Source organism: Pogoniulus pusillus, chromosome 26, assembly GCF_015220805.1.
Source record: "Pogoniulus pusillus isolate bPogPus1 chromosome 26, bPogPus1.pri, whole genome shotgun sequence".
Classification (NCBI taxonomy): domain Eukaryota; kingdom Metazoa; phylum Chordata; class Aves; order Piciformes; family Lybiidae; genus Pogoniulus; species Pogoniulus pusillus.
The window spans coordinates 14,425,746-14,445,440 of NC_087289.1; the positions used below are offsets into that span (position 1 = coordinate 14,425,746).

The 19,695-nt window shown below is 42.5% G+C and overlaps 1 protein-coding gene across 6 annotated transcripts in view; it reads left to right on the forward strand.

Moving 5' to 3' along the window:
* Positions 1 to 8,386: 8,386 nt before the first annotated feature.
* TRIP12 (thyroid hormone receptor interactor 12) overlaps positions 8,387 to 19,695 on the forward strand; it is an 80,194-nt gene continuing 68,885 nt past the window's right edge. For 5 of the 6 annotated variants that reach the window (XM_064165217.1, XM_064165219.1, XM_064165220.1 and 2 more), the window contains exon 1: positions 8,387 to 8,552. The gene's annotated coding sequence lies outside the window, so the exon portion shown is untranslated. Of the gene's footprint in view, positions 8,553 to 8,699; positions 8,780 to 19,695 lie in introns of those variants that run through there. The other variant, XM_064165218.1, reaches the window with a different exon arrangement.

The window sequence follows — 19,695 nt, forward strand, 5'->3', positions numbered from 1 at the left end:
ACAAACATTGTCCTAATAACAATTGCTTAATACTGTGTGATCCATTATGAAGTGTTCAGTTATTTTGGAAACACATTTTTTTGGCACAAGGGAGCATTTTCTGAACTGGAATAAAATAGCTTCCTTCTCTGAAGTCATCAAGCTATTCTTGAAACAATTCTGCTTTAAGACCACAACAATACAAATGTTCTAGTCTTACGCAATTAATGTCCTCTATATAAACAGCTGTAAAGGGTTCACCCTCTTGGGGGAGTGCTCTTGACCCTGACCCCAGGTCCTCCAGCCTCCTCCCCAGGGGTGGGTCTGACCCTTACTCCAGGTGTAGTGTTTAGCCCACTCCCACTTCCTGTCCAGCCCCCTGTAAAAACAGAGGAACTGCATCTTTTGTGCCTTCTTGCCCTGCCTCCCAGCACCATCTTCCTGATTCCTGCTGCTCTTTGCTTTACCACCTGGCCATCAGTGCACGGGGTGGAAAAAACACTGCCATCAATCTGCTTGTATATATATAGTATCTTGTTTTCCCTTCCTTATACCTCTTTGTAACTCCCCTACCTCAGATACCTTTTACTTATTGTTAAAATGTTCTCTTTTAACTTGCAAATCAAAATGACGCTATTTATTTACATCTAATTCCCTTTCTTTGGAAAAAAGGGGGGAAGAGGAAAAGGCATCCTATAAATTGTTATTGGTTCTATTACCTATTTTCAAGTCTCTGGGAAATTCACACTAGAACTGAGACAACAGCTCATGACAGAACTATAGTTCTTTAAGCTCCCTTTAAAGAAATTTACGCACTTGTTTGTTTGTTGAGAACTCAAATTCTCCTTCTGAAAAGTCAAGGAAGAGAACTGGTCCAGCTTGGCAACAACTGATACTTTATCCTTCAGATCCATCAGGTTTCTAACTGAAAAAAAAAATAGTCTGACTTCAAAAAAGGTTCCCCTCCCACAGATCTTTACTTAAAATCAGATTATCTTGCAAAAATCCCCCATATCTTTTGTACAACATGAAATTAATTTCAGCTTAATTACTGCCATAACATCTGTTCATTTCCCCCCCTCCCCCATCCATCTGTCTTAAGCACTTCAAATGGCATCTTCTGTCAATCAAATTGGTTACATATATCAGGAGTCATCATTAAGACTTAAAAACAAGACCAAGATACAAAGGCATTTAGTTAATTTCATAGCACCATTTTTCAAACTGGAGGAACTACCCTTGCAGGTTTCAGTAGAGCCTGGATGTAAAAAAACCAAGCAGCTCACACCAGTATTCAGTCACTTAGAATCATAGAATCAACCAGGTTGGAAGAGACCTCCAAGATCATCCAGTCCAACCTATCCCCCAGCCCTATCCAGTCAACCAGACCATGGCACCAAGTGCCTCATCCAGTCTCTTCTTGAAGACGTCCAGGGACAGTGCCTCCACCACCTCCCTGGGCAGCCCATTCCAATGGACTTAAAGTATCCTACAATTGAGATTGTATTGAAAATGCTAAGTGGTTTTTGTTTGTTTATTTGTTTGGTTTTTAATGTGTGGGGTGGGGTGTTTGTTTGTTTGTTTGTGTGGGATTTTTCTGTTGTTGTTTTTTTAATTAGAGTTTATATGGAATCAGATTGTTAATTCATGGAATCATAGAATCAACCAGGTTGGAAGAGACCTCCTAAGATCATCCAGTCCAACCTATCAGCCAGCCCTGTCTAATCAACTAGTGAAAAAGAAATTTTTGTTGAAGTATTTTTTTAAGTGCTGTAGGTTCAGAATATCTTCTTGCAAGTAAAAAAGTATCTATGCTCAGAATATACTGGTTTAATCAGAAACTGATTTGAGATCTAGAAGTAAACACTAAGCAACAGGAGCAAGGATGGGTAAAGTACAAGCACAGCCATCAGAATGGTTTGCCTATTGATTACATTATTTGCTTATGCAGATATTAGAGAATCTGGCTGCTGAGCTCTGACTGAGCATACAATTCTGCAGCCACATATTGGATAAACTTCAGTTATCCTGACTGCTGCATGAGCAGAGCAGACATTAGTTTGGTATATGTGAGATGCCTGCCTTTTTTATGGTTAAGTAGTCCAACACTTTCCTAACATGACAAAATGAATGCAGCAATCAATAAATGGTAACAGATATGCTAGTATTAATTACATGTTGAGTGGATCATTTCCCCATTATGTTTCTGTTGCTACCATCCTGATCTTTCTAGTTATCAGCCTGTCCTGAAGGAAGATAAAGCACCAAGCATATATATGTTTTATTTTTTCTTCCTTTCTCCCCCTGCCACGTGTGGGGTCTTAGTCTTTGTCCAAGACAAGCAACTTTTCTACACTATCATAGAACCATAGAATCAAGCAGGTTGGAAGAGACCTCCAAGATCATCCAGTCCAACCTAGCACCCAGCCTGGTCCAATCAACCATGGCACTAAGTGCCTCATCCAGTCTTTTCTTGAACACCTCCAGGGACAGTGACTCCACCACTTCCCTGGGCAGCCCATTCCAATGGCAATCACGCTCCCTGGGAAAAACTTCCTTCTAATGTTGTGCTAGTTTGAAGCTAGCTGGAATATTTTGGTGAGAAGAATTAGACTATAGGCTGTGAAAGGGAATCATCAGAATATCAAGCCTATACCTCCCCTGGCACAACTTGAGACTGCATCTCCTTGTTCTGTTGCTGATTGCCTGGGAGAAGAGACCAACCCTACCTGGCTACAACCATCTCGATTTCCCTCTTGCAGTTTTCTCATCTGGTATGAAATATAAAAGCGATTTTATTTTGAAAGACACCAGGTTGCCTGCGGATGTGGATGGGGCCCCATTCCTGGAAATATTCAAAGTGAGGCACAACAGGGCTCTGGGCAACCTGAATCTATTTGAGGATGCCCCTGCTTACTGCAGAGGGAGTTGGACTAGATGACCTTTTGAGGTCCCTTCCAACCCAGATCGTTCTGTGAGGCAAGTGAGAGTATTTCTAGCTGTATTCACTGCTGTTGCATTTGACTGGTTTGAAGAGTTCAAGCTATGCTTTATTTTTGTATGCTTCCAATGTTTACCTGCAGCACACCCTGCTTCCTTTTCCCCAGGAACTCCAGTTTGTCTCTGTTTGGTCCTGGTGGATAACAGGTTACCCATGGCACAGCAATGTGCCCTTGTGGCCAAGAAGGCCAATGGGATCCTGGGGTGTATTAAAAAGAGTGTGTCCAGCAGATCAAGGGAGGTTCTCCTTTTCCTCTACTCTGCCCTGAGGAGACCTCATCTTGAATACTGTGTTCAGTTTTGGGCTTCCCAGTTTAAGAGGGACAGGGATCTGCTGAAGAGGGTCCAGCAGAGGGCTGTAAGGATGATTAGGAGACTGGAGGGCACTGCCTGATGAGGAGAGGCTGAGGGACCTGTGACTTTTTAGCCTGGAGAAGAGAAGACTGAGAGATGTCGGGGTACGGAGGCTGGCGAGAGGCGAGATCGGGGTACTGACGACTCGAGACAGCAGCTTCTAGGCATCTGTGCATCAGTACATCAGTACCACTTTATTAGGGTAGTGCAGTGTCTTATATAGTGCTCAGAGGAGGTGTTTCCAGCCAGCCTGGGGCTGGCAGAAGTGGACAGTACAGATTGGCCCCAAGTTATGTGTAAGGCAGAGATAGGTTACCTGTGGTAAACAACCTGTGAGTACCACCCAGGGGGGCTGGCCAGGGTCAGCCCCCCTTGGGGCTGCGTCCGCCCCGGGGGCCGGCAGATTCCACCCCGACAGCTGTGCGTGGGTTGCTCATGGTTGCCAGCTTAGGCCCCTGGGAATCAGTAAGACCCAAGGACACTTCCCATCACAGGGCCTGATGTTTACATTTCATGCTCCGCTGCAGGAGAAAGCTTCCCACAGAGAGAGGATTTAATAAATGTCTATAAATATCTGAGGGCAGGTCAAGAGTGGGGGGACAGGCTCTGCTCACTGCTCCCTGGGATAGGACAAGGAGCAATGGGTGTAAGTTGCAGCACAAGAGGTTCCACCTCAACACAAGAGGGAACTTCTTTACTGTAAGGGTCACAGAGCACTGGCACAGGCTCCCCAGAGAGGTTGTGGAGTCTCCTTCTCTGGAGACTTTCAAGGCCTGCCTGGATGTGTTCTTTTGTGATCTGTGCTAGATTGTGTGGTCCTGCTCTGGCAGGGGGATTGGACTCAGTGATCTCCTTGGGTCCCTTCCAATCCCTAATATCCTGTGATCCTGTGATTTGAGTTCACAGTATCACAGTATCACAGTATCACCAAGGTTGGAAGAGACCTCACAGATCATCAAGTCCAACCCTTTACCACAGTGCCCAAGGCTAGACCATGGCACCAAGTGCCACATCCAACCTTGCCTTGAACTGCCCCAGGGACGACGACTCCACCACCTCCCCAGGCAGCCCATTCCAGTGCCCAATGACTCTCTCAGTGAAGAACTTTCTCCTCACCTCCAGCCTAAACAAGATGGCTGATGTACATCTTGTTATTAACACAATTGACAGTACTGGAAGTAATAAATAGATATTTTCCAATGTGGTTTTTTTTGCAGTAAAATAAAATAACAAAATAATTCACATGTTTACACCTGAGGATGTGTGTTCCTGTGGTCTCACACTCAGGTACTCCTTTTGTTTGGCCTGTCAGTGATGCATACATCTGCAGTTCTTATTTTGTCAGAGATGTTAATAATAAGATCTTAATAATAAGAGATGTTGTAGCCTGCAGAAAGGCTAACTAGCATCCAGAAGTTTTACTTGTACAGAGATTATGTGAAGTTAGTTTTCAGCAATAGCGACTTCAAATGTGATGGAAGTGGGAAGTTTTGCTGGAATCAGATATGTCAGCTTAGAATCAGAATCATAGAATCAACCTGGTCCAGTCAATTACACCATGGCATTAAGTGCCTCATCCAGGCTTTTCTTGAACACCCCCAGGGAGGGTGACTCCACCACCTCCCTGGACAGCCCATTCCAATGCCAATCACTCTCTCTGTGAAGAACTTCCTGGTAACATCCAGCCTACACTTCCGCTGGCACAACTTGAGACTGTGTCCCCTTGTTCTGTTGCTGGTTGTCTGAGAAAAGAGACCAACCCCACCTGGCTACAACCTCCCTTCAGGTAGTTGTAGACAGCAATGATGTCAGCCCTGAGCCTCCTCTTCTCCAGGCTCCAGCTTCCCAGGATACAGTGATATTTAAATAGGTGTGTTCACTGTGTCATACTCAAATCATCATACTGTCATAAAGCCCAAACAAAGTTTTTCAAATCATCTGTACCAGTTCTTTTTCAGTGACACTAACTGCCTAGCAATGCTTTTGTAAAATAAACTCTTACAGAATAATTTTAACTGACTTCCACTGACAGTTACCAACCTCTTTGCACAGTTTACGTTAATTGACTTTGGTTTAAGGATCTATCTAGAGAGCTGAAAACAAACCCAAAAATAGGTATCTTAAGTGCTTGACAGGAAACCAACGTGTGAATAATAATTAAAAAAAAGATAATAATAAGGAACATTTTATTTTTATTATCTGACTGTACAAATAAATGGTAAAATCCCTGTAATGCTTAGTTACATGTCCATGAACAAGCACAACACTGATTCCCATTAGGGAGACTTATGACAAGGCAAGGCTATAGAAAAGAGTGTATTCCCTAGCTATCATGCAGCACTGCAAATACTCTCAGTTCTGATTGAACTCAGGGCTCACAAAGGTTGCCATGTCAGTTCTACTTTAATGGGTTTTATTTTTTAGGAGAATGAACCCAAAACTCCCGATGAAATTGACACTGGTGGTTTCTTCACAGAGAGAGTGATTTGCCATGGGAATGGGCTGCCCAGGGAGGTGGTGGAGTCACCATCCCTGGGGGTGTTCAAGAAAAGCCTGGATGAGGCACTTAGTGCCATGGTCTAATTGATTGGACAGGGCTGGGTGCTAGGTTAGACTGGATGATCTTGGAGGTCTCTTCCAACCTGGTTGATTCTATGACTTCTATCTTCAACACTGGAGAGGCCAAAAGAAGGAACCTGTAATATATAGAACACAGATTGTTTGGAATTGTCTCTGAACTTCAGTTTGTCACTTCTCTGTCTCAGTTACAAAGCTGATAATTCCTTCACTCTTTGAACAAAGTATGTTCACTGTTTTGGATTACTTTGGGAAAACAAAACAAGAACCTCCTCCTGGCTTCAAAATATGTTGTTTTTTGCTACAGTGAGACCTACCAAAAAAAAAACTTTCTCTGAAAAAGTTCTGAAACCTCACACTTCTAAATCAGTATGTCCAGCCTGACACAAGTACCTAGGTTAATTTCCTATATGCAGAAAGTCAACTCAGACAAAACTAGGTAAAAATGAAACCAAACTTGTGAAGATTTGCATTTTTTATTCAATAACATGATAAAGTCCTAATCGAAGTTACAAAATCTCATTCATTTGCTGTCAAACACTCCTTATCGATGATCATTATTAGATTATTCTACAAAGTATTAATTTTTCAGCATATATATTAAAAAAAAAAATCAAAAAAATATTTCCCAGGATATTTACCATTGTTTTGTGTTTGGGAGACCTGTTATATACACAGCCATAAGGCAGGACCCCTCAACACCTTTGAGTACCATGGAAATGACACCACATGGAACATATACACAGTCTTGCCATTCCCAGATGGACAGTTTAATTCAAACTTTTTCCTGGAATGAGAGTTTAAGACTATCATTTCTTCCGACTTGCCTCTACTCTGAGTCCAGTCATGTGCCTGGTGCTGTTACGGTGATGAGAATGTAAGGCTTGTAGTAAATTTCCATGATCTGCACCAAACAGACTTAAAAATGACTCAGTGAACCTGCCCCTGAGGGAGTGAATGTGTTGTGGAACACTGCCATGTGACAAGTTCTTCATTTTTGTGGTTTCAGCCTTACTCTGGCACTACCTTTCTGGCTCTCATCCTGTGCTTTATTTGTTTATTTCTCAGCTTGAATAATTCCTCTGTGCTTTGCTGAGCAATACCCTCACCAAGAAATAAGTAAACCCTCTATGACCAGCTTCTTAGATAATGAAGTTGATGTTTCCTGAGGAGAAATACTGTAATATTATTTCAGGATTTATTTAAATCATAGAATCATAGAACGATCTGGGTTGGAAGGGACCTCAAAAGGTCGTATGCAGTAAGCAGAAGTACCCTCAACTAGATCAGGCTGCCCAGAGCCCTGTCGAGTCTCACTTTGAGTATCTCCAGGGAGGGGGCTCCCTGCCACCTCCCCGCATTAGTATCTCGGTTTTTTTTGATGAGAGATTTCTGAAAGCAAGCTTAAATCTGTTTCAAGATTACAACATCACAGACGTGTACATACCTCTTTGCGAGGTTACTGACTCGCCGGTTTGAAGAACCTATCCTTCTCCCCCCACCACATGGAGCTCCTTTCCACAGGCTTGGGATATGAACTTCTCACATAAGGAGAGACTTTCACCTATGCTAGGAAGTAAACCTTTTTGGAAGGAAACGCTTTACTTGCTCCTCAGCTGCTTACCGTCACCACATTCCGAGGCTGCAGGAAGACCTTTCCAACCCTCGGGGCGTGACATGAGCAGCCCTGCCTGTGACGCCTGCCGAGTCGCTACCTGGCGGCATTACCAGGCGACGATCGACCCTCCCCGCCATGGCGCTGTGAGCCTCTCCGCTCCTCACTGGCCGTTCCTCAAGGCCAGGCCTGCGCTGAAGCCGCTGCTGTCTCAGGAGCCGGGGCAGGCCCCAATTGCTCTGTTTTCGCGGGCGGAGGAAGAAGCGGCGACCCCGAGGTGAGTGGAAGAGAAGGCAGGGGCCGGCGCCGCTGCCGCGGGTGCCAGGCAGGCAGCAGCAGTCCTCGGCGGGGGCCGGGGCCTGGCGCGTGTCCCGGCCGCCTCCTCCCCGGCGGCAGCGCCATTTTGGGACGCCAGAAGGCGGTGACTATGGCAACCAGGAAGAGGCGGGCACGGAGCGGGGTCACCGGCAGCCCATCCCCCTCTTAAAGGAGCAGGGCCGGTAATAACTCGGTGGCCGGGCAAGGGTCTCTGTCTCTGCTGTGGCGGAGGCCCGGCTCCGCGGCGTAGCTTGAGCTCATTTTTGCATCCCACTCTCTCCCTCCAGTTCTCAGCTGGGGGGAGACCCTCCCGCGTACCTAGGGGTGACGACCCCAGCGGAGGGATACTGACCGCCGAGCGCCGACCTCGCCGAGCGCAGGCAGCGGAACGCGCACACGGCGGCAGCGGCGGCGGGGGCTGCCCTGGGGGGGGGGGGGGGGGGGGGTGGGGAGGCGTTAGCCGGGGCAGGGGCCGTGCCCGCCCGTTGTCCCAGGGGGCGCGCAGGCCCCGTCGGAGCCCGGCCACCGGCAGAAAGTAGTCCTCCAGCTTCCTCCTCTCGCCGCTGGAAGGGGTTCGGCGGCGGAGGAGGCGGCGGCGGCGCTGCTCGGTGCTGCGGCTTCAGCTGATAATTGAAGGGAAGAGAGGCGGCTGCTGTTGGGAGGAGGGGAGATACGGAGCGTCTGCGGAGGCCGCATCGGGACAAACTAGGTACTCGGGGCCCCTCCGCTCTTTTAGGGGGCGCCGGGGAGGCGGGCGCGGGGCAGCGTGGCGCTGGGCCCCTCGACAGCTTCTGGGCCGGGTAGCTGGGCCTGTTGTGTCATCCCCGGCGTTTAGCTGAGCTGCCCTTCTCGGCGGCCCAGGGGAAGGGAGTAGCGCCATCCCGGAGCATTGTTGCCGAGGAGGGGGGGAGACGGGGACGACATGACGCCGCGTTGGTGAGTGTGTGGGCCCAGAGGTGTGTAATGGGCCCTCGCTGAGAGGGGAAGGGGTGGAAACGGAGCCGACAAAATGGCCAGGCAGTCACTGGAGTCCGCTCTAAGAGTATTTCCTCTCCTCCTGGCACCGGGCAGGGCTGCTGCCCGTCGTTTTGCCTCGCCCGGGCTGCCCTATGTGTGGGGGCAACGCGGCCTCCCATCTCCGGGCCCTGTGTAGCTGCTTGATACAAAAAGGCAGTGTCAGTGTTGACGCTGTCGTCCGTACCGATTTGTATGCCCTTCCCCGTCTTCTCCCTCCCCCACTCCCGTTGTCCCCCTTTTCCCTAATAGTTGCCGCCCCCCCCTCCTTTTTTTTTCTTCTCCTTTTTAAAAATTTCCTTTCTTCCCCCCCCCTTTTTTTTTTTTCTGAAGGAGCTATCGAATATCTTAAGGGAAAAAATAGCAACTCTTTCCTTCCCCCCCTGCCCGGCTCGATAGAAATGCTAAATAATCGGCCGACGTCCATATTTCACAAGCTTTTGATGGGGGAGGCAGAAGGTGGGAAGAGAATGGAGGCGCCTGTAGGGTCGGAGTTGCAGTGCCGGCTCCCCAAAAGAGGGGTTATTTTTGCAGTTAATATTTCAGAGCTGGTGTTTTTGTTGCTTTCAGTCGAGAAGCAAGTTGCTTGGTCCTCGCCTTTGCTTGCATAATGCGTCGTTCTTGGAGGCTGATCAAACGCTGGGTTCTGCCTTTCCTGCCTGTCTCTTCCTCCTTCCCCTTCCCTGACGGGCTGGGGGGGCTGGGGAGTGGGAGAAGTTTGGAGGTGTTGGTAGTGCTGACGCCAGTCGCCTTCTGGCTCCTGCTCTGGGAGTCTTGGGGCTGGGAAACCAACTGATACCGGGGCTTTGGCCAGACCTGCAGGCCCATCTTCCTGCTGTTCAACTTTTTTATTGTTCCCCCTTCCCCCCCTTCCTAGTGGACTGGCTTTCTCGGCAGCCAGGGTTTTTCATAGAACGGGAGCCTGAAAGTCTAGACTGTGCACCGGAAAATAATAGGGGAAAGAATGGAAAGTTATGTCAAGGGCTTTAAGGGAAAAACATCGACGTATGGAACAAAGGTCCTGCCTGTATTGGAGAGAGAGGCCTGCATGTGAGGCCTGATTGTGTCGCATTTATACACAGGGAAGAAATGAGTGCTTGGTACTGGCCTAAATTTATTGTTTAAGTCTGGCATGCAACTTGGGGACATTTTTAGAGCGTGTGCAGTTCGTTTTGAGGATGGCTTTATTATATTTAGCAATCAAAAAAATATTTTAAATTTGATTTTATTTTCCCCCAAAAAAGACTATTGAGTGTTGTGGGTTTTTTTTCCTTCCTGCTTTGTTCAGCAGAAAGAGTATTGCTCTAGAGGTAAAACAAAACTCACTCACAAAAGGATAGCTTCCACAGTTTATGTATTGTGTTCATTACAAATATTTGGCTTCCTGCTGCTTTAAAGGTTATGGGAAAGAGTTGAGTAGGTACCACCTGGCAAATATGAAGTGCATTCATCATCATGAGAAAGAAGAGGAATTCTAATTACTTTAAATTTAAATGAATGTTATGAGCTTTTCATAGGAAAGCTATCACTGGATGTTTTGGTGTGATTACTTACATTTATATCTGGTATATTCTCCTCTTCTCCAGTTCTCTCTTTTTCTCCAGCTCCCAAGACTAGACTTCTCATTTTACAGGGGTAGTTTTTGGTACTTGATTTCTGCTCAAATTGGTAAGATTTTGAAGTTCTGCCTTATGCTAAAAGTTTTAAAATGTAAAAAAATATGCAGTGAACATGAAAACAGTGTTGGAATAATAACTGCATATCTCTTTACTGTTTGGCAGCCTATTTAATAAACACAGGGATGGAATTTATAAAAACATTAGTACTTCAGTTTCTACAATTAATAATTTCACAGTGTTTATATATGGGCTGAGGGGTTTGAAAGCTCTGGTGAGTAAATACTGTAAATAATGCTTAAGTTTTCAGAAACTGACATTGTTAAAGTTATAATAGTTTCAATATTTCTAAAGTGTAGGTGATTGTAAATAACTGTTTTATTATATGCACTTTAAGTTTACAAGGATAGGGTATTTTTGTGTGTATCTTCTTGTTGTGTTAGACATATAGGTAATGGATGTTTCCTCTCTGTTCCTGGAGTCTGTCTGAAAAAAAAAACGTGGAATAGTAAGCTTGAACTGACAACTTAGTCTGAATATTCTTCTGTCTTCAGATCCTTTCATAGATAGGATCCTAAACATCTACTAGATGTTAGTAGAAAAATTGCAGGTCATCCACAGTGTGATGTTACTCCTTATAAGTATAGCAGATCTGCTTCATCAGGAGTGCCAACCTGTTGAGTAAGAGGCTTATGAAAATGGAGTCTTTTGATGTCTTGCAGAAGTTCTTCAGGCCAAGGTGACCATTAGGGAAACAACCTGTGTCTTCTCAGCAAATGAATAATCAGAACTGTCAATCAGAAAGCATGAACAAGTCGTTAACATTTGTTCTGTGGTTTTAATTTTCATTTCTTTATATTGAATTTTGACTGTCTTCAAACCCAGAATGTGAATGTTGTTGGGAAAAAATGTAATGAACATTCGTCCTAATAAAATCATTCCTGAATTTGAGGCCCAAACCTCTAGGTCACAAAGACACTGTATTTCTTCTGCAACAGTTTATCAGCAATGTAATGCAGTTGACTTAATGTCATGAATGAGGACATGAAAAGCTTCTGTGTAGGTCCTTATGTTAATAAGTACAGTTACTTACTTTGAGACAGTCCAAGTAGATAACCTGACTAAATTCCTTTTCTAAGCAGTGAATCTGAAACATAAATAGGGAAGTTATTCTTTGACTAACCTGTGCTTGCACTTAATTTACAGTATAAGTGGATTTCAGAACTATCTGTGTTAATCTTGTATATTTATAGGCCACGTTATATTTTCTAATAAACACATGGAACACATCTGATCACAGGTCTGTCTCCTATCATATGGAGTCTAAATTACTGTGATGATCTCTTTTGAAGTATCATCAAATCTCTTTAAGTTGCGCAACATGGTGTATGTTGTGAAAAACTTAACCTGGGATGTTTCTGAGTTCTCCCACTGGCCTGGTGGATGATCTGTGTCCTGTTTATCACCTGCCAAATTAGTAAGACTAATTAGTAAAGCAGTTTGTGTACTCTGTGATGTTCTTAATGGTGGAAACATTTCATCATGCTGCCACTACCCCATTCAGTACTGACTCTGAAGGCAGTGGTACATCTAAATTCTTTGGCAGATTACCTTTGGGTCAGTGGGTTTATTTTTCAGAAGTAATGGTTTGGATTTGCTCTTAATATTTTAATCTATTTATAGTCTCAGCAGATTTATGCTGTAATATTAACTAACTTCTTGTTGAATGTTTTCATTGCTAAGTTTTATTTTGGGACGTGAGGTTAGTAACTGAAAACCAAAGCCACATGAACTCTGTTTTTTTCCTTTTTTTTTCCCCCTCAATTTACATGATAAAATGTTTTTCAAGGAGCAAAACTTTTCACACTTCTTTATGGTGATCAAGCATGACAAAATGAAGGTATGTAGCTTCTTGTTTCAAAATGTCTTTTTGAACAAAATGGCTAACTTCAAAACAAGTTTAGCAATCCTCTGTTTAAAAAAAATAACATTATATCAAGTCAGTGTGACAGTGCTAAGTCAACTAGCTTTTCTGCTGTGTGCTTTCAGATGCCACTGATGTTTAGTTTTGAGGAGCAGTTGTTCTCATGATCCTGCTGTGTGATAGTTTTCCTTTGCAAGTTGGTAGAATCTAACTGTAAATATGCAGTCATATTCTCCTTCAATTCTGTCTGACAGCCAGAGTTTGAGCACACAGCCAATCTGTTTACTCTTGCTGTCTATAATAAGGCTTGTCTTGCAGTGTACTGCCTGTTGCCAGTCTTTCTTGACTCGTGAGCATACTCAATACAAATATGGCAGAACACTGCCATGTATAAGAGCAATAGCTTTTGAAATCAAGACTTCTCTGTAGAAAAAAACTGGAAAAGTTGGGTGTGTATCAGTTAATTGCGGTGATCTAATACTGGATTTCTGTACTAAAGACACAGGAGAAGTGCTGGTTGTGATGTTCAAGCTGTGACTGCCCTCAGTTGTCCCAGAAAAGCATCCCTTGGCATGATTCATAGAGTAAGCCAGTTTGGAAAGGACCTCCGGAGGTCACTTGGCCCTCCTCATCACTTGCTTTTATCTGCTCTTAAATAGTTTCTCATTGCTAACTACTGATGAAATAGCTCTATCTTCTTGAGTGATAAGGCAGGGAAAAAAACCAACAAACCCACGGGAGTGTGTGTAGAGAGAAAACTGGAAGGATTTTACACTTTGTAACAGTACAGTGCTGTCTCATGGAGTAGTGGCAACTTCTGTGTTTTCTGAATGTAGTATTCTCTGTGATGATGTCCACAATAATCTGTGTTGAACAGAAAAGATTTGACCTCCTTAAAGTATGAAAGGGTCTGAGTCATCTCTCAGAATGTTAACCTTTGGTTGTAGGGAGCAATTTGGTATTTCAAAATGGAAGCTGAGTTCTCTGGTACTTGTGAAACAAGTAGGCATTTTTAAGATGTGAAAGGCAAGGTATATTTCATGCTTATTCTGCTTTCAAAATAACTTCTTTGGATGCTATGCAATAAAAAGTAAACAGTATAGAGAAAGGCAACTACTTGACAAAGTTTTGTAAAGGTGGAAATGGAAGAGAAGTGTTCTTTCTTTTATCATGTGCATGTTGTTACTTGGAGATGACGGTGTTAAAACTTTCAGAAGACTTTTTAATTGTCAGACAGGCTTTAGAACCAATACTAGCAATGTGCATCTTGTTTATGTTTGTAGCTGACTATTCTTGTGTATTTAAAACATGGTTAATGCCAGGTTTTAGTAATGCAGAGCAGAAACTCTAATGAAGATTTCTGACTTTTTAGGGTTAGTTCCTAAAAGTAAAACCAATAGGAAAAATAGGCCTGGGACAAAGCTTCATAAGTCATCTGGTAGATTCTTGTCCTCCAACATAACTATGTCTTATCTTATGTTATTTTTGCTTTTAGAAAGTGGATGTTCTGTTTCATTCTCCCTCATCCTTCTGTCTAGCTTCAGTATTAATTGCCTTGCAATTTTCTTGTTGTGATTTGTCTTAGCCACTCCATGTAGGAGAAGTGGTCTGTAGGATTTTATATGCTTGAAGCCTGTCCTGTACCTCCTCTCTCGGTTCAAGACTGCAAAGATTTAAAAGCTGAAGTACCAGTAAACAAGTGTGGAAATCAGAAATACACTTACATGTTGTATTTTCAAGGATGGAAATGTGGGGTTTTCTAGGAGCAATATAAATGAGTTGATGCACCAAAAAAAGGAAATATATGAACAATGTGTAAGTAATGCTAGTGATGGTGGACTTCAACATCCCCATGTACATCTCTGTCCCCACCTGAAAGAAAAGGAAAAACACACATGAATTCACAGCCTCACACCCTTCCCCAATCAAGGGACTTGCATTAAATAGTCCTTTATGCTGATGTAATGATTAGATGCTTACTTTTGTTCCTGGAGTTAGTGAGAAGCTATTTTAACATCATATATTTGTGTAATATGAATTTGTGGTAGATGCTTGGTTTTGGACAGGAAATATTGTAAGATGTCTTTAACATCAGGGATAGAAGATGGCATCGTATCCATGTTAATGACGTTCTGTGTCTTTTTAATGTCAAGTCCCTTACGTAATTAGCTTATTCAGTATAGAAAGTCTCCCTTCCTGGAAGGTGTGTGTAATGTAACTGAACCTTCTGATCACAGTTGAGATATTGCTTTGCATTTAAAGAGGCTGTATGCTGAATACAAATGTGGAACCCTACATTTCTTAGAGTGAACATACTCTTGCTCTTTATTTTGAGGTTATACTCCATTATGATTAAGTTACTGACTGGGAACTGTTGTTTCTCTTGAAAACTTTGCTCATTTTGACCTTTGCAGTTGTTTCAGCTATAATGACTTGACAAACTTGATGAACTCATCCACTGGTGGGAAATCACTAACTTGGAGAGAGGCACAGAGACAGATTGGATAGCACCTAAGAAGCTGACTAGCCAAGTAGCTTGCCTTCAGACCTTTAAGTAATGCTAGTAGTCCAAGTAAATGTATTCAAGTAGCGGAAGGGGCAGGAATACAATTGGTGTGCATAAAAAGGCAACTTGATTTAAAGTTAATTCAAAGATTTCTGGGGAAAACACTATTTCAAGTGAATCTCTTTTGAAGAAAGTGATGGAAGCTGCATGACACTGGCTGACTTTAAGCCAGGATTCCAAGTGTTAAAAGTTGGACTTTAAAGATCTACACTCTGATCCACAATGTTTTTTCATACCCATGCTACCATATCTTACTCTGGCAATAGTCTGCCTGATTTATTTGACAGTTCACCTTATACCATTATAACACTGGTAATAAAATTGAAGACCTGCCTTGTACAGTAAGATTAGGGATTAAAGTAGTTAGTTTCATTCCCTTACTAAGTACAAAATGCTCAACAGGATAACAAACTTACTCCTTTGCTAAACATAATCACAGTCACACAAACACTCTGGTTGGAAAAGACCCCCAGGAGCACCAAGTCAAAATGTTATCCCTACTCTGAGGTTCACTCTAAACCATATTCCTAAGAACCATGTTCAGACAACTTGACCACCACCTTGGGCAGCCCATTCCAATGCCTGAACACTCTTTCTCAGAAAAAAAAATTCTCAAAATAAGATAGCAAATCTGTTTTCTTCAGATTTCTTGTAGGACAACTTTTCATACAGTTCTACTTACTTCCTATTTCTCATTTACCTCAAGTGTTTTGTGGACTTGCAGTTTAATGTAGCTATGTTTTATGCTAAACTCTTGGCAGCAGGACTCTAGCTAAAACTTGTATCAGTATTTCATAGGTAGAGTTTGAAGAAGCAGTTTAAAGAGAAATGATGTAGATATAAGTACTTCATGGAGGGAGTGGAAACTGAGTGCTCTTCAGATTGACTGAAGAGGAAAGAAAAAATGTTGTGGAATGGAATGGTACTGCTTAAATGCCCTCCATTAGTATTTAAGTACTTGAGCACTATGGGCATAGGGGTGAGGATGAGGTGTGGGGTGGGTTTTTTTTGTTGTTATTGTTGGTTTTGGTGGTTTTTTTTTCCTAATTAGCTAGGGGATTCTTGATATACTGCTGAAGCCAAACTGGATTTACAGCAGAATGGGCACTGAAGATTCTGGCTTTCTTGCCTATGCATATAAACTCAAGTAAGCTAGGACCTCAGAACTATATATTCAAAAATTAGAAGTAAATGCAAATGTGATGAGTTGATTTTTGAAAGCACAGTTAAGATGAACGTAAAGCTTAACAAAATAATACGACTTTCAAAATACACTGCTATGAATGCATTTCCTGGTTATCCTTACATTCTGTGGATGCATCAGGCTTTTTTACACTGTCACAAACTTAGTCAAAAGCTGTTAAAAATGCTTTTGTAGTTGTAAGTAGAATCCTATTATGTAACTTAAGTCAATGGATAAATGTAATGTTGTTGTATCACCTATTTTCCAAAACACTTGATGCATTTTGTCCAAGACTTCATGTGAGTTTCTGTCAGATGGATATCTTGCACTTAAATTTTAACTGTACTTCCTAGTGGCAAAATCTGTAGTGTCACCAGAAACACTTTGTCAAATCCCTCAGCCTGTTTTTGGGGGTCTGATTGTTGTAAACTGGCATTGCTCTTGTCTGCAGTACCTGTTTATTCTTGCAGTCTTGAAGACCACTTGAAATTGCTGGAAACCCTATTAGATCTCACTTGTGCTATTAATGCAATTAATTTCAATCTTTAGTGGTGGTGGTGCATTAAAAAGAACTTAATTAGAATTAAGGCAAATGAGGTACATTGTACATTGCAATATTGCTTAATGCGGTTTTGTCTAAAAGCTGTTTCTCATGAAAATGTTTTCTTGCTTTGCAGATGTTTAGATTTTTCAGTGTTGTGTTCCATCAAGTAAGTAATGATAGGCTAGTTTCAAAGGCAGCTCAGTAAGCTCTCAAATCTAAACTAGGTAACAGGTCATTTTGATGTAAGAGCAGTGTTAAATGAGTGTTCTGGCTTCCTCAGTTCTGTAACCCATTTTGAACTATCTGTTGATTGCTGTTAATAACTTGGCTACAAAATAGCATGTTCCTATGTGTTTTGGTTTTTTTTGTCCTACATATATATCTTAAAAAAATACATTCAGTAGCTGGTTTGATTTTTCTGAATGTATTAATTCTGGCAGATACCCATCCCCCACACCTCCCCCCCATTTGTGAGATATCAAACATGAACATATGGACACAGAGTGACACAGCAGTAGACACAGCTGGATAAACAACCTCTGTCTGCATAGAATAACCCTATCAAAATGTAGGCTATGGTTTGAGGTTTCCCTTGTATTTTTAAATCCTGGAACTCACTGCTTATTGCAGTACACTGTTTTGTGGAGATCTGTCTTCTGTTTTGTCTTTTTCCCAGCAGAAGGTATGGGAACAAGTTTTCATTCTTCAGTCATAACAGAGTTTCACTGGTAGTTACCACGGGATAGGAAGCTTCCCAGACTTCAGATAATATAGGTTTGCTTCTTTTGAAGTGTCTTAAGACTTTTTACATTCTGAAAAGTACTGGGTGTTATGATAGTAAGAATGATGTTCCAGTTACTCCTTTAGCAAAAAGATCAAGTGGCTGTAATAGTCTGTTCTAGGAACAGAAAGTACTTCCTGTACGTGAGTGTCTCAGCCTTGAGCATCTTATCTCTGCTGGTTGGCCTTGTAGGACAGCAAAATGTATTTGTCAGTAGTCTGTAAGTACAGTGAAATACTACAGTTCAGTAGTAAGCTAAGCAGGAGACCTCATAGTGTTGGAAGCGTAATCTCCTAATACTTCTGATATATTACTTAAATCTCTACCTTGCAGTCATCTAAAATGCACCGAAGTGCATGTGCTAGTTTTATTTTTGTATTTGTTGGTTTAATTCTTCAGTCCTCCTGGGAGATCACTTCAATGTGTTGCTTCTTGACATTTAGGATCCTCTGATTTCCAGCCTGAAAGCTTCTCATAACTGTTTTGCTTGCTGTCTGTATTGATGCAATCCTCTCACTTTAATTTTCTTATTGTGGTGTTTTACACTTTGCACTTACAAAAAGCATTTATAACCTTCTTGTTGCCAGGGTAAATAATACAGTCTTTATTAGTAACCTCCTGTAAGAACACTTTTCTTTCAGCTGGATTTATTTCTCTTGACTAAGGCCAGCTGTGATGGCATAGAGGATTTCAGATAAATACTTTCTGAAAAAAAACCAAACAAAAGCCCTGAAGATTTTTCAATTACTATGTAATGGGGGTGTGTGTGTATATACAGACACCTATGCATTAGTTCCTTTTCTACACCCCACTCTCCATTCCCCTCACAGTATCACTCTGAGTAGCTGGACCGTGTAGTTACTAATACTTTCAAGAACTGACAGATCTTATAGCAACATTTCTTAGGTTTGGTACTGAGTTACAGGATAGTCTGCACTGCTTGATATTCTTTTACTTTGTAGCATTGCAAGTGCCTCATTAGAGTAAATCAGTGTTCAAAGTGTGGTAGGGTTTTTAGAGTTTTGATAGTTATTCTTCCCTTGTACTCAGCACTGGTCAGGCCACACCTTGAGTACTGTGTTCAGTTCTGGGGTCCTCAATTCAAGAGAGATGTTGAGGTACTGCAGTGTTTCCAGAGAAGGGCGATGAAATTGGCCTGAAACACAGTCCTGTGAGGAGAGGCTGAGGGAGCTGTGGTTTGGTTTGCAGCCTGAAGAGGAGGAGGCTCAGGGGCTGACCTCATTGCTGTCTACATCTACCTGAAGGGAGGGTGTAGCCAGATGGGGTTGGTCTCCTCTCTGAGGTAACCAGCAACAGAACAAGGGGACACAGTCTCAAGTTGTGCTGGGGGAGGTCTAGGCTGGATGTTAGGAGGAAGCTGTTGGCAGAGAGAGTGATTGGCATTGGAATGGGCTGCCCAGGGAGGTGGTGGAGTCACTGTCCCTGGAGGTGTTCAAGTCTGGATGAGGCACTTAATGCCACGGTCTAGTTGATTGGCTAGGGCTGGGTGCTAGGTAGGCCTGGATGATCTTGGAGGTCTCTTTCAACCTGGTTGATTCTATGATGGGAGTTTTGAGGGAGCAACTTTGACTTTAGATAACTGTATCACCTGAGTAGTTCCACTGAAGTAAGCTAGGCTGTAACAATAAGAACGTTTTTATCTTAGAGTTGAATTCTATAGATAACAGTCTTTTTATAATATCTGATAAACTCACAGGATGATGTATTATGTTTGGATGTTACTTAACAGGAATTGGTTGTTTAAATAGTTCTGGATTTAACAGAACAGAAATAATGAATTGCCTGTTCTCTAAGCAACTGTCCTGAGTTCTGTCAGAAAAATCTTTCACTTCTGGGATCTACTAGTGTCTTGTCATTACTGAATGAGGATTTCAAGATTTTATTCCCTGCCCTCAAGTGTTGGAAATATTTAAGCATCCACACCTTACAGAAAATATTTTCATCTTTTTCTCAACATTGGAACTTGGCATGTTTGCAGTAATTGTGAGTATTTTAAGTCCAGCTATGACTTACTTTAGACAAAAATATTATTGCTCTGGTGTATTTGTTGCAACATAGCTTTGAAACTGTCAGAAGTGGAAAGCTGCAGTTTAATAGTCCTCCTCAAACACTACTTGTACTCACCCAGACCATCTACATACACCATAGAATAAACAAATACAGTTTCATGGTACAGCTAATATAATGAAAGTAGCCTCTTCTG